Source organism: Meleagris gallopavo, chromosome 1, assembly GCF_000146605.3.
Source record: "Meleagris gallopavo isolate NT-WF06-2002-E0010 breed Aviagen turkey brand Nicholas breeding stock chromosome 1, Turkey_5.1, whole genome shotgun sequence".
Taxonomy (NCBI): domain Eukaryota; kingdom Metazoa; phylum Chordata; class Aves; order Galliformes; family Phasianidae; genus Meleagris; species Meleagris gallopavo.
In genome coordinates this window covers 18,721,133-18,737,369 of record NC_015011.2, presented here as the reverse complement: position 1 = coordinate 18,737,369, position 16,237 = coordinate 18,721,133, and the positions used below count along the sequence as shown (strand labels likewise).

The window sequence follows — 16,237 nt, the reverse complement described above, 5'->3', positions numbered from 1 at the left end:
TTCCAAATTACTCCTTTGGACTGCACTGAAAGGTTTATAAAAGAACAAAGTAGTGACAAATGTGTTCTCTTGTCACTTGCTTGGAAAATTGAGTTCTGTTCAATGTTGTGAAGACAGAACAGAAAGAACACAGTCTGAACAAGAACATCAAGACCAGAAAATCTTACTTTGATCTCTTTCTTAAGAACTAACCAGGAGCATTGTGACATTCTGTAAGGAGGCTAGATACTTTAAAAGCTCTAGTTGTGCATGATGATGCCTTTTGTAAACAATAGAAAAGTAATCTCACTTGAAGCTCACAACATTTTTCCTCTCGTAGTATACAATCTGTATCCCTCTTTCCTTGCCAAAATACTGCTGTACAGGTCTACTTACAAAATCCTTTTATTTCTCTATTTTTCAAACCTTTGTGTTACAAAGGAAATTAAGCTCTAAATACGTCTCTGATAACCTACAACCTATTGTATCAGGCCCAAATTTTATTTCTATTATCTAACCATGTCATGCTGAGCCTTCCTGTGCAGTGGTGGACACCCTCTACAGTTTGCAGAAATGAGAAAAGGTCAGAAAGAACAGATCTGTGGGAGCTGGTAGGTAATATATATTTTGACATGCTTAGGAATTGAGCACCGAAGGGATGACATGAACAAGTTTGTCTGCAGAGAGGAACAAAGCAATCTGGCTTTAAATTATACAGGCTGCATGATACACCATGGTATCTTTCTAAAAGTTTGAGTTCAGAAAAGAAAAGAGTTGTTATTTTTAAGAACTCTTACTTTATGATATTTCTTAAGGTGTTGGAAAATATTTCGAAGTATTTTTCTTCAATCACTTTTTTTCCATACCTATTTGAATGTCTTTTTGATCTCTGAACTGTACTCTCTCAAAAAGGAATTTCTGTTGAAGATTAGGTGCATACTCAGTTCCCACATTAATGTATTGTTACAATTTTTTAAAGAATTTGCATGCAAATCAGAAATAAAAGTGATCTGTACTGATGAAAAAATTACATCAAATACAACAAACTAGCCTTATCTTTGGGAATCTGCCATTATAGTCAGAATTAATTTGAATTATTGAAGTAGAATTGTAAGATATTTAAAGGACTCAAAGTGAAAGAGTCAGACTCATTATCCTTTGACTGGAGTCTCCAGGTGTTAGTTTTTTTTTTCTACATGACATAAAGCATAGCAGCAATCTTTTATTGCTAATTCAGAGTTATCCACCCTGCATGAACTTGCATCTCAGATTAGCTTGATCTATATTATGTCTTTTATCATATTTTTTCAAATGTATAGCAGAAAGTGAAGCATTAGGACTGCTTAGTCAAAGGACATCAGAAAGTATTCCTGGAAAATTCCAACATAACAAAATTCCATTAATTGCTTTGCTTTATTTGGGCTTCACTAAGGAGTGGAGAAGCCTGTGAATAATTATACAAATCTTTAAAAAAAGTATTTTCTGCTCTGTTTCTTGGGTTCTTACAATCTGACAAGGCAGCACGGAAGTCTGACTGCAGGAGAACTGACGTTGCAAGTCAACGTGAATCTGGTAGATTATTAGCCTGTGTCATCTGCCAAAATCCTTTGTGAGTAGACTGTGACAAAAGTATCTTGACATTCAAGAACTGAGAGAATCAAGATGGATACATTTGGAGTAAGGCCACAGAAAGGAGATATTGTAAGAGCACAGGTTTATGATATCGCTACTTGCAATTTAAATAGGCTTCATATTGTGTAAATCAAAGGAGCTACTCTTGGCTTTCAAGCAACCAATAATGTAGTTTCAAGCCATGATATGCAATCAGATTTGCTGTGAGTGCCTCAGTTCCTCATTGTGCATCTTAGAGGTGAAGCATTTAGAAAAGTTTTACTTGCCTTTTGTGAAACTGTAAAATAAATTTTGAAAATCTTTTTGGATACTTTCTGCAGCATGTACAAAATATTTTAATGTTAGTTAGTTTTAACAAAGATCTGTGTTTCTTGTAAGAATGTCTGTGCTGACAAGTGCAAACACTGCGAAGAGTAGTGAAAATAACAGAAAACAGATCTTAGAAGCTATATAAATATCCTGTTAATGGCTAGTATGAAACAAACAAACAAGCAAATAAACAAAATAACTCCCAAAATAATACCTCCTCCTCATCACCATGAACACCCATCCCCAAGTATGACTTCCACTGACATCCAGACTTAGCCTGATAATTTGGCTGTCCAAGTAGCCCTGCCAGATCAAATATTTTCTTTATTATTGTTATTATTATTTCTAAATAGCGCATATATCACTTTGCATTTAACACATCTCTTTCTGTAATTATTTTGTAATTATTTGTGCTTTTGTTCATGAGAAACTATGTTACTAAATTGCATTGTTCATAGTTATCTTCTCAAAAAAAAAAAAAATTGAAAACTGAAAAAGTACTAAATGTGCCAAATTAATGCGCTGAGTTTTCTACAGAAGCACATTATTTCTGTGTTCTGTGGTTGTAGCCAAAAAAAAAATTTCAAAAGCTAAAATTTTTCTTTGTCCTACAGGGCATTACATCCTTTGGATTCTGTTTATACTGGGAAAGCATCTACCCCCACACACCGTGATACAGCAACAATTTTCACTGCATGTGGGACTTATGATGGCATCATATTGGACAAGAATATTTTCATACTAAAGTACTAAAGATGTTTTGAAGATTTCATTTGAACAAGGTACATAGCATCTACTCCCAACTTACGAACATCTCACACAGAGATACAGGGTATTAGTAGAGAAGGAGCAGTACACTACAAAGTAGCACATTACAAGACAAACGTAGACAAAGTGCTTTAAAGCTGTTCTGTTACCGGCTAGCAACCCTCTCTCATTGAACTACATACCTGTATGTGGTGTTGGGCATGGACTACCACCTTCATCCAGCTTTGCTAACAGGAGAATGATTTCAAAAACATTAGCAGAGTGCACACTGAAGGACTGTTCTGCAGAGTATGCTGTGTTAAGAAAACTTCAGAAGGTGAAGCTCCAGCTGTCAGTCCTACATGTGTTGGAGGAGCAAACATTTCTCAGATGTCACTGAGGTGCCTTGCAAACCTGTGGAAAATGAGAGGATGACATTTGGTGATTTTATTGTTACAAATAAAAATACACATAAGTGAAAGCAAATTGCACTTATTTATGCAGCTTACATCAAAGGGCTGTGCTAGCAAAAGGCTGAAAGCCTTTGAGAACTAGTATCCACATTCTTACCCTTAGATCTACTAGATGATAAGAACTGGTGTGAAGTCCACTCTGAGGTTTGTCTCTCTATGACAGATAGGAAGTGCAGCATACACTTCAGACAAGACCACTGAAATAGAACAAAGCCCAAAGTCTTCAAGAAAAATTCCTAAAGGAAATCCAAATGCCTGAATGATGCGTCACTGTGTGTGCTTATCCTTTCCCTTATCTGCCCATTCTGCAAAAATCAGAGCTGACAAACAATGTAAAAAGTTCACCAATAATAATAATAACAGGTAGCAACAGGCAAACAGGTAGCCTGTCCTTCTTGAAACTTTTCTTGCTAAAAACCAGAATGGCAAACACAGAAACCTTGAAGATACCTGGAGATGCCAAACTGCAGATTTTCAGACTCTTTCTGAAACTGTGTTTCTATTAATGTACTTAGATTTTTGCATGGCTTTAAAATAAAAGGCAATATTTAAGTCAGATCAGGAAGAAATCTTTTACTCAGAGGGTGGTGAAACACTGGCACACATTCCTGGAGTTGTTCTAAGTCAGGTTGGATGGTGCCCTAGGCAGCCTGGCAACCCTACCCATGGCAGGGAGGTTGGGGCTGGATGATCTTTAAGGTCCCTTCCAACCTAAATCTATGATTCTATGATTGCATAATGTCTTCATCAGTGACATCAACAGTGGGATTGAGTGCACCCTAAGCAAGTTTGTGGATGACAGCAAGCTGGTGGGGATTCTGACATGTCCAGTGGATGGGGTGCCATAGAGACCTAGACAGTCTTGAGCACTAAGCCCAGGAGAACCTCATGAGGTTCAACAAAACCAAGTGCAAGGTCTTGCACCTCAGTTGAAACAAACTCTACTATCAGTACATCTGAGGGATGAAAGGATTGAGTACAGCCTCGACAAAAAGGACTTGAGGGCACCAATGGATGGAAGGTAGTCTATAAGAAAGAAGAAGACAGACACTTTAGTAGGGCCTGTTGTGATAGGACGAGGGGAAGGGGTTTCAGACTAAAAGAGGGGAGATTTGTACTAGATACAAGGAAAAAGTGTTTTGTGATAAAGGTGCTGAGGCATTGAAACAGGTTGCCAAGGGTGCCCTTGGAGACATTCAATGTCTGGCTGGACCAGGCTCTGAGCTACCTGATCTAGCTGTAGGTGTCTCTATTAAATGAAGGAAGATTTGATTAAATGACCCTTAAATAACTCTTCCAACTCAAATAATTCTATGGTTACATGAAAATGAATAATCCTTAGGGCTCTGCAGGTCTAGGAGTAAAATATTTCAGAAATAAAATGTTTGCATGACAATAGAAAGTTCATGGTTTGCTATAGCAAATGCTCCAAGGAAAGTCTTTTCTACTCATAAAATTCACTGACTCATTCTCTAGCTCATGTGGCCAGAAATGGAAAAATAGCCATAGAGCATGAATTTTTTCCTTTATAAAGAACCAGAATACGCATCAAAGATGTTGAAGAACTAGTTGGAGTTACAAAGCAGAGCTTCTAATTTCCAGGAAATGTCAAGATTTTGGATTTGGATTTGAACCATTGTGAATTAGTAATCTAGAAGACCAAAACATTAGAAAATCATGGGAAATCAAAAAAAAAAAAAAAAAGAAAAAGAAAGAAAGAAAGAACTGAATAGCACCTGTAGCTGCTCCTAGAAACTGACTTATATATTAGCTTAACTGTATATATGAGCAAGTAAATGTACAAGAATACTCATTTTACCAACCAACTTCTGGGACTCCTCAGGCACCAGGCAGCAACCAAGAAAACCTGCAGTTCTCAAAGCCTGCACCCTCAGGGAAACTCTTCTGGAGTTCAGACCTCAGATTTGATGAAAGCTGATATCAGTTATGTTTCAGACAAAAAAAGATGGGGCTCATACATAAGTGTTTTTCAAAGAAACTGCATTTCATGACATAAAAGATCAACTCTATTCCCAAAAGCAGCTCTTTCTTTTTCTTCTTTTGCTTCCCCTCTAATTTTGCTCTCCTTGAACTCTCTGTCCTCCTTTATTTTATTGCTCTTTTCCAGTCTTCCTTTCTTTTTGTTCTTTTTAAATCTATTTAAAACATTTGTTATATCTCCCCAGTCCACAGCCATGTCTATTTCTGTGGCACAATCCCTCTATTTCCTAATATGAGACAGCAATCTTGTAGCTGACAAGCAATCTCTAGTTTTTGTTGCACGGACAGAAAACACTGGTCAGTGCCATGAACTCATTTGATTCTTGATTCTGCAGCCAGAACAGTAATAATTTTCATTTAAAATGTCTCCATTATTTATTTTGTAACTGAAGTTCTGTTGATAAGATCTTTTCTAAAGAATTGTCTCAAGAGAAACTAGCTGTAATTTCACAGTTCAAATATGCAAAATACATTTCCAGAGAATAGCAGGAGTTTTTTGAGCAGTTCCCTAATTTTTAGAAGCTTAATGTTATAAAGTCAAAGGAAGGAATAAGAGCAATAATAAATTCAGATTATGCAGTTTTCCTAAATAGAAACAAAGAAAGATTATCAGGAAAATGTTTTTGTTTCTAATATTAAAACATGTTTTCATGTTGTGTAATTGCTGATACAGTGGCTAGGAACAATATTACTGCAAAATGAACATTGTCTCTAAGACACATCAGAAATCTTTTGGAACATTTTCTAAAGATTTTCTACATTATTACTCTCTTGGAATGGAAAAAAAATCAAATAGACACATGCATGAGGACACTGGTGTCCTTTTGTGCAGAAAGTTTCCCAGAAATCTTTTTAGATTTTTGGTATGCTTCTTGATTTTAAAAATACTACATTCAGCCATTCTTAACATGTTGAATTGCTTTTGGCCTCTCCCCAAGAAATGACTTGATTCAGGACATTACTTTTATTACTGGTATGGATAGTTGAGGTGAACCACACAGATATATATGTTAGGTACATTCCTCTTGCTTACCGCATTTTCCATCAATCTGAGGAAAGGAAGATCTCAGGTTTTCAGGCAGCTGTAGTTGCAGTGTGTTTGAAACAGTTATATAAAGCTAGGAGTTTTCTGGTTGATAACATGCCTGGCCAGAGTACACACCATAAGAGAAAGTACTGTATGAAAAGTGCCCATGCAGAGCAGAATTAGAAAACTATGACTCATTTGTAGCAAGTTGTCCTATCTTCTCTTCATTGAGTCTGTAATGATAATGTACATCATAGTTTTCTGACAGGAGGAAGATTTAAAACTAGACTGCAGAAAAATGTACCAGGAGGTTATATAGTTAAAATAGTCCTTTGTAGCATTTGGAGTTATGAAATCACTATATCCAAGTGGTTAATATTTCACTTAAAATAAAACAAAATAAATAACTATGAAAAACAAAAGAAGAATTCCTTTCTCCGTGGCATTTTAGAAAAATTATAACCTTTCCTTGTATTACTCATCTATTTTACTTCATATACTCAATTGGTTTAATATAAATTCTGTTCTGCTAGAAAAATAGTACAGACTTAAAAAGCAAGCTCAGATCTTTAGTCTCAATTTAAAATCATTTTGCTTGGTAATGGTAGTATGACTGTGCCAGGTTCAGTTCAAGAAAACAATATCACAGTGTACAGAACAAGATAGTAGAATAATCATAAAATCATAGAAAGGCTTAGGTTGAAAGGGTGCCCTCAGTACTACTGTTGATGTCATTGATGAAGACATTATAAAATCACAGAATCACAGAATCAGAGTAGTTTAGGTTGGAAGGGACTTTAAATATTGAGCCCCAAACTCCCTGCTATGGGCAGGCTGCCACCCACCACATCAGGGTCTCATCCAACCTGACCTAGAACATCCACGTAGTGCATCCACAGCTTTCCTGGGCAGCTGTGCTGATGCATCATCACCCTCTAACTAAAGGATTTCTTCCTGATCTGACTTAAATCTCATCTTTTAGCTTAAAGCCATTCCCCCCTCTTCTATCAGATCAATCTCCCTCCTGTTTAAAAGGTGATAGTTAGTAGTATCTCCTTTTGAGTCAATCAGCAGTTCTGTAAGGTGCAACAGGAGAGAATCTTAGCATTTCTGCCTATGGTGCAATTATGAGCTTATTACAGTGGATCTAGATGATGAACAGTCAAAAGGTTATACAGGCAATTGTCCCCTGCATTCCTAATTACTAGTGGTGTCTGGCTAGAGGAGCTCGGAACAAATTTGACAGAACTCTTCCCATAGTAAATGGAACCATCCCTTTCAGAATTTTTCTAGTTGATATATTAAAAAATGTACCTCTACAAAAATAATAGGAATTATTTATTTGGTAACCGATGTAATTTGCTGTTTAATGGATTTTAGTATACTGCAGCTTTCAAAAAGCTATTGGCTAGCTGATCTGCTAGTGTCAAAGTAAACAAAGTTATACTAATTTGCATTGACTGCCTGTATCTTAATTGATTTCTCATAATTTATTGTTGGTGTTATTGATTGTTGATACAAATGTGATTGTTTTTTAGATGTTTTGACATTATTCAATGCATTGTTTGATGTAACCTGCTGGTATGCTTAACTGGGCAGCATCCCAACAAGAAGTCATTTTCAGAAAATGACAGATAGAATGTTATTAATACTGCAAGAGAGAATTTTTATAAGATACACTCAGATAATAAGATCTTTGCAAAATAGTGAGTAATTGTCAAATAGAAATAGACTATATATATTATGAAAAAACAGCTTTCTGAACTTCACAATACAAAGAGGAAAAAAACGTAAGCATATCTTGAAAGACAGAGGGCTTCTTTGAAAGAGAAAGGTCTTTACAAAGATGCAGTACAGCACCCGTAGTATTAGAGTAGTAAGCTGCAGCACATACAAGATAAATGATGAAGACACTGTATATTGCGTGAGGATTTACAGAAGCTTTTCTATTGCCGTTTTCTTCTACAGCTACATTCTAAATAAGAATCATTTGACAGTAGCCTAGATTAGAACTTGCTAAAAATACATCTGAAGCCCAAAGGGGATGTCTGACAGCTTTTGACATGGAGAAAAACAACTCAGAATGTAAGTCATGATGTATTTGTGTTGTATAAGCAGCCTTATCATTGGCTGGGAGTACAGAGCTGCTACATAGGACCACTCATTAACTGCCCTGATGAACTTAACACAGAAGTATAAAAGGAGATCTGGTCTTCACTAACTTCCTGCCATGTGATTGGACTATCAGATACTACTATACTGTGATCACCCATAAATCAACCACACAGTAGTGTCATTGCTAAGTAAGAGCGGACTGAAGTTTTATGTGGCTGAAGATACTTTCAGTAAAATCAGATCAAAGCAAATGACACCAGCCATGCCAATGCCCCAGTTTGAGACTAAAACCAATGACAAACATGATGTGGAAATAATCAGAAAACGTGCTACTTTTGTACTAAGAAATAATGTGGGTTTTTTATGATTTTTTTTATGATTAGTTTAGTGCTCTTGAAAAGAAACGGTTTACAAAATTCTCTGGCTATTCACACAGCTCATCAGCATAAGACACAGGTGAGTGGGAAATCTCTAGAAATCCAAGAAGTATCTGGAAGAGATGGGATAAGTAATTTTTTGCAGTTGCTCTTTTTCAGAGATTCATGACCTTTTAGTTCACATTGAAAATCTGATATATACACATATATTTTTCTTTTATCATTTAGCATACCCTATTAAAAATTTGATTAATTTCACTTTGTTTCACAGAGGCCATGTTAAAGTCAGTATAACCTTCAGTGCTAACCCAGAGTAGATGAAAATCACAGCTGAAGAAAAAGAGAATTTTTCCACTTTTGTAGAAAAATATTGAGCAGTCCATGCTATCATTTTATCCCGTTGTAATATAGAAGCTCAACAAGTATGCCACAAGTATTTTATTACAGTGGAGTGTATTGTCCTTGTTTAAAATTATATTTTACATCTCATAGTTTTGGGGATTTTATATAAAACTGCCTTGTCGTAATCTCTCCTCATAAATTCATTACATAAAGGAGACTATTCTTTGTTTAACTTTGAAGTCTGCACAGAGGATTAATAGCAAGAAAAATTAGGACATTTCTGCTTAGCTCAATGTTTAGAATTTCTGTTATGATCTCCAGTCCATTGGATGGAATATTCTTGCAAAAAATGCCTTATAATAGGACTCACTCTGTTTATTAATCAGGATGTAAACTTACTGTAGTACTCTGTCCATGGCAAGGAGGTCTGTAACAGGTGATCTCTTATGTCTGTTCTAACACATGCTATTCTATGATTCTATGATTCTGATTTTATGACATGATTTAGTATGGAGAAACTGGAAATTATGATGGGTTTTGCTTCAACAGGTAATTAAATAGTGTCCAGTCTGACTACATTTCAACAAATTTAGTTGAGTTAAATATACTGACCAATATATTGGACAATTAGCTAATCATATTTTTATATAAACTACCATATATCAAAACATACTTTCTTATTGCAGTTGAAAACTAGCTAAGCAGCTTTTTGATATTTAAAGTTCTATTTTTAGCTAAAGTATGGTTACATTAAAAAAAAAAGATTCCTCAGTTAGAAAAACAGAATTATTGGTGTATCTTGGGAAATACGTTGCTCTTTCATTAAATCAAATAACATATTCAATTTTATCAAAGGAAAACATTATGTAGTTTAAAGTAGGGTCAGTTTAGAGACTGGGATATGTACTTGTATTCCATCATTTTTATTCCAAAGACAGCAAAAAATATTTATGACAGCATCACATACAGTGACGGGAATCTCAGTGCTGAAATGACTGCTATTAATTACAACCAAAATATTATAATGTTGCACGCCCTACCTTTACATGCTCTTGTCTTCACTTTTCTCTTTATTATTCCCATATTCACTTCTCTCTGTCACCTGTGAAATTGAAAATTGCATTGAAAAGAATAATTATTCTATAACAGATCCAATTGGTATCTAGCCTATGTCTTGGCTCCAGCAATATCTAGCCAAAGATAATACAGGAATTCTTGCATAAAAGATGGTTAGCAGCCTACACTTGAATACGTACAAATTTATGAGGCTGGATGGGATCCACCCAAAGACTTTGAAGGAGTTTGTTGAAGTGCTTGCCAAATCATTTTCAATAATTTACCAGCAGTCCTGGTTAACCAGGAAGGTCCCAATTAAGTGGTAATTGGTGAGTGTGATGTCCATGTACAAGAAGGGAGCTACAGGCCTGCCAGTCTGACCTCAGTGCCAAGGAAGGTCATGAGGCAGATAATCCTGAATGCTATTTCATGGTACATACAGAACAAGCAGGTGACGAGGCCCAGGTCAGCATGGGTTTATAAAAGGCAGCTCCTGCCTTATTAAACTGATCTCCTACGACAAAATGATCCACTTAATGGACAAGGGAAAGGCTGTGGATGTTGTTTGCTTAAATTTTTGCAAGGTATTCAATACTGTTTCACACAGCCTTCTCTTGAAGAAACAGACTGCTCTTAGCTTGGATGGATGTAGTACTGTTCACTGGTTAAAAAAAAGGGCTATATTGCCAAGCTATAAGGGTTATTGTGAAAGGAGATAAATCTGATTGGCAGGCAGTCACAAGTGGTGTACTCCAGAGCTCAGTACTGGGGTCAAATTTGTTTAGTATCTTCCTCAATAATACTGATGAAAGGATTGAATCACTCAGGAAATTTGCAGATAGCAAGTAGGCAGGACTGTTGAACTGCTTCAGAGACAGAATGCTCTGCTGAGGTGCCTGGGTAGGGTAGATCAATGATCCGTGTTCGGCCACATAGCATTCAACAGGGATAAATGCTGGGCACTGCACATGGGCCTTTCTCTATACTGAATTTATCTAATCATCTTCTGGATCCATGAAAACTGAAAACAAAGATTTCCACAATTCAATTCAATGTCCCGCTCTGCATGTCATTTGTTTTTTGGGCTCTAAATTCTTTCATATCCCCCACAGCAAAGCAAAATAGGAGTTCAGTGAAAGAAATGTGAACAGAAGGTAAAATGATCCTTATCGTACACTGCGATGGGAGAGAGCAACTGGGTATAATCCCTCAACCAAGAGGAGTGTTTCAGACTTGCTACTGCTGATCACTTATTAAATTAACTTGATCCATTTTAGATTTTTTTACTTTATACAGCACTTTTTATAGAATAATATCACAGAATATTCATGAAAGTATACAGGAATAGACAAAGTTTTCTTAATTTAGGAAAAAGTAATTAACACCTGAAAACCAGTAGCAGAACTAAGTTGTTTGATATTCATTTTTTCTGTCTGATTTCTATTATTCTCTATTCTAAACCTGTGAGTTAAACAGCACACAGAAAGAACATTTGACTCAGTTTCTCAACTATGTAATATGAATAATTAGGCATAAATAAATAATTAAACATTTAGTAAAGAAAAACGGTCCCAGTAAAACTAAGCAAAGGACACAGAAGTATGTTAAATAATCTGACTCAAAGCAGTCATACTATATTGTGCAAAGAAAAAGTAATTAATTGGGATATGATTTTTTTTTTCAAAATCACCATTCGTTTCTCATTTTTGCCTAATTTCTTCTTATTCTTATTTAAAGTACACTTGACACTTAGTATCTCTTTTAGTATATATAATTGCTATATTTTTCTTCAGGGGCCTGTATATTATCGAGCAGACTACTGAAGAACCTCGTTTTCTTTTTTGGAAAAATATATTAAGGTTTTTAATCTAATCTTAAAATTCTGGTTTTATTTTTTTATAAACACAACAAAATATACCTTACAAGAAGCTGAACACAGAAAATCACTCGTCATAACTTCATTGTCACTAGACCCCAGAGAATTAATGCCCTAAAGTCAATAACAGAGTCTCTAATTAAAGGCATAAAACGCCATCATGACAGTGTATGGGTGAACCTTTGCAAAGAACTCTCGCACTCAGTGGTGTGATCCTGATACAGCTAATTGCATTGTGGCTTGCCTTTATGTGCTTATGTAAATAGCACTGGCTTCTGAAGAAGAGCTTTCAGGCTGTCTTTGTCAATAGAAGAGTCATTTTCCCAAGGGCTTTTTCTTTGTGAAACACCAGCTGGTGGGAGTTTTGCATTGTTAACCTTTATTGCCAGTGGCAAAGACAGAAAAAAATAACCAAGGGAAAGTACCTGTCTGAGTTTTTAAATTTATTTATTTTAATACAGACTTATTCACTTTGCCCACCTTTCTCCCAAATTTAACCTTCAGGTGCCTACAGCAGATTGCATTAATCTTTTGCTAGTATATATAAAAATAAGGTCTTATCTCCGAATCTTTTTGCAGTATGTAGTACCCTATTTATTGACATTTTGCAAATGTCTTCAATTGAAAATGTGGCATTCAAACATTGCTATTTACAATTTTACCTCTTCTAAAGCTCCAGTATTCAATACAAGCAGATTCTGTTTTTAGTAGCTACAAAACTGATAAGGAGAAAGCATGTAAATAAATTCACACACTTCCTCTGCTTCAGAAGGACATGAGAAATTGCTAATATGGCATGAAATGTATACTTACGAGAAGTTAAGATTATTTAAGTCAGAAAAGAAAACGTAGTTACGTATAATAATGTCTGTGTTATTATGAAATTAAATAACTACTTGCATTGCAAAAATAACGATATTTCTCAGTCTCCGTATTAGGCAACTAAAGAAAAAATACTAAAAAGAGTTTAATTACATATTTCTTTCTTCAAACTCTCACTTATTATACACAAGCTGCATTTTGGCCATATTATGTTCTTCATGTGGTTCTTCATTCATTCTTCAAATATGGTGACAAAACCATACTGTGCAGACGTCAGGTGAGGATTTCCTCCTCACAAGACTTTTAGTCATTCTATACCAAGACCTGAGTCTTCACTATTTAGAACTTACTAAGAAAGAAAAATAGGGTAAATGTACAATGTTATGTCTTTAAATGTTCATTGCTTTAAGACTATATTATTAAATCTAAGTAAAATAAGAACGATAGTATAAAGGCTATATAGTAAAACTCCATGCTCATGCATGGGAAGAATGACAGAAAGATCACTATGTATAGATAGCAACTACAAAAAGAAATCAAAATCCAAAAAAAGGTTGACAAATTTTCTATCATATTTTTATGTTTTTCCCCCTGTCCTGATGTTCTCATTCTATTGTGCACAAGGATTTAATGATCACATTCTTTCGAACTGTTTATTGTAGGACAAAAGAGTCTGGCTTTTCAAGTTGCCTTGTTTTTACACTTCTCCCTGGTCTCTGTAAAACTACTTTAGAATTAACCTCTAAAAAGTCATTTTACAAAGAAAAGGGGAAAATTAGCAAAATTAATTCCCACTGAACATAGCCAAGTCTTTGCTTGAGGTAAGATGGCATCACTTCATCAAAATGGCATTATGCCAGTTCCACCTTTTAAGTGATCAGCCTAGAAACAATATGAACCTGCATATATTTACAACATAAATATTTGCATTTGCTACTCTAATTATTCAGTGACAGACTTTGAATGGTTTGTCAAAAGGAAAGGAAAGAGTAGATGCAATATATTATCAATTTAAATTAGTAGGAATATCTGTGAATATGAGAGTTTTCATGACCCACATGATTCTATTGTGATTTTCAATTTTTGGTTATATTTGACCATCAGCTTTGCTTTATTTTAGTTTATGGTATATATCCACAGACTTTGAGACTGTGATGCACTGGTCATATTTTCATGCTGCTAAGCACAGAAGAGCAACAAGAAGACTCAGTGTAACTCTGAAGTCAGATTTCCAACTAAATCATTTTCTACAGCAGTTCAGCTAGACTTTTTCAAATATTTAGAATGCTCATGCTTAAGCAGCAAAACAAAATACATAAACCAAAACTGTTTTCTAATCTATAAGTGACAGTTTCCTAAGTTTTTTTGTTTTTTTTCCCATGAACTTTCCATGCAAAAAAATACTGAATCAGAAAAAACATTGTGATATCCTATTGCTTGGCTTCATAAAGAAATAATCCTGAATAACTTCTCAAAAGGAACTGCAGAACATGTTCTTGATTTTTATGAAGTGTTACCCACAATTTATTTTCATTCTTTAGTAACCCAACAGCTGACACCCAGACAAAGACCTCAGTTAATTATGCCTTGTCCTCTAATTGGAAAAAGAAAATACAATATTTTTAGGAACTTTCAAAGAGTGTATATTCTTTTCTTCTTGTATTTGATCATTCTTGGTGGAACTTTAAAAAGAGATTAGGGAATTGGAGACGAAAGCAAATATTGGTTCATTTTTATTTGCTCTGTAAGTTTTGAATCTTCAAAATTAATGTTTTCTAAATTTTCTTTGAAACCACAAGATTAATTTTATAAATAAATGCTGATTTTTTTACAAGTCATCAGATATAGTTCAGTGATAATAGTAATACACTAACCCTTTAATCACTAATAAGTCATTTACACTCTGTTAAATTATTGATACATATTTTATTAAAAAAAAATCAAGAACACAATCTGTTCTAGTTTCAGCAAAGAAGAAAATATGGTAATATGTTTGTGAATTTTCTTCCACTGCCTTAAAGACTTCAGGAGAACAGCAGATAAGTAAATGTTTCATAGATTGTAAAACCTGCCAGAAAAGTTATTATTCACTTGTCTTTTTTTTTTTTTTCTTTAATAATTAGACTTTATGTTTCCACAACTCTGTGGACATCATTGTGTAGCAATAGTGTTTTTGTAAGGTGGCAGGTGTGTAAAAAATACACTTTACGTCTCATGAAGTGATGGTTTAAGTATAGCAGGATCTGAGGTAGGATCTTTATTTAGAAATATTGCTTTGTTTCATCAACAGCATGGAAGCAAGGAGCTTCCATAGAACACAACGAAGAATGAGATGATTATTTACATAATCATTAACAAATTTGTTTTCTATCAGTTTAGAATCTCCTTGTTTTCTGTAATTTTTAATGCATTCCAATAAAGAAATACAACTTACTAGAAAAATATTGAAAGATAGCTTATTGGTTTCTGAACCTTATAACATTGTATTTACTGATAAGGCTGTGTGAACTCAAATTGCATGTGATATTACTAGATCAATTCATGATATGAAATGTCAAGGAATTAAAAACAACCAATTTTTACTTTTGTGTTTGGTATCTGAGGAGATATGAAAAGGAAGGTACATAACTTATAGGAGAGAGAAAAAATGAACAACCTTCTCACAGTAGAGAGTATAACTTTAAAACTACAATTAAGCGTTCTTTCCTAGTACAAGTTAATAATTCTGTCATTGGCTGAAAACTAAAGACAAGGTGCTTATAATAATGAGCTCTGAGGTCAAAGACCTTGACATTTTTTATCTTTAGTTATCAGGGATTCTGAATTAGAAAGCATAACCCCCACATCATATTTTTTCTGACCTTTTTAATTAAATAATAACATTTAATTAACTATGAGTAAAAAATGTTGAAAAAAGATTTCAGGCTGTCAGTAACATCTAAGAGAATTGTTTAAAACACATATTTAATTAACCTGGACCTTCTTTGCTCTTATTCATACTGTTCATCTTCCCCCAGTCTGACCCCAGGAAATTCTCACTATTTTGACTCTTTCCTACTACTTTGTTTACACTGCAATGTTTAGTTGGGAATCAAAGAAGGGAAGAATAAAATTTTGCAAACTATGAAAATATAAATAAATAATAAAAATGAAAAAGAAAAAAAATATTGTAGACAATGAAAAAAAATAATAAACACTTGAATTGTTTCTAACTGTCTGAGCATAGCTGTCAACCATTAATGAAAACTTAAATATGCATTTAGTTTAACATAAACATATAGGGTTTATTTTTCAGTCATGGATATCTAACACACAGTGAGGTGTATGTAGTAAATAAGCTAATTATGATTAGCTTGTAGATTATGATTATCTTGTAATGCATTTACATCCTTACCTAGCTTTAGCTGAAAAGATTAAACTTTTGTAAATTTGAAAGCAAGATACATAGATATCTTTAGCCATCCTATAACAAACTACAGAA

General features: G+C 34.5%; 1 long non-coding RNA gene across 4 annotated transcripts in view; it reads left to right on the top strand.

Annotated features, from left to right (window-relative positions):
* Positions 1 to 16,237, top strand: part of LOC116216557 — a 34,342-nt gene that overhangs the window by 6,880 nt on the left and 11,225 nt on the right. For 2 of the 4 annotated variants that reach the window (XR_004159567.1, XR_004159563.1), the window contains one exon: positions 2,535 to 2,702. This is a non-coding gene — a long non-coding RNA (uncharacterized LOC116216557). Of the gene's footprint in view, positions 1 to 2,534; positions 2,703 to 8,136; positions 8,254 to 8,666; positions 8,740 to 16,237 lie in introns of all 4 variants that reach the window. The other 2 variants (XR_004159565.1, XR_004159566.1) reach the window with 2 other exon arrangements.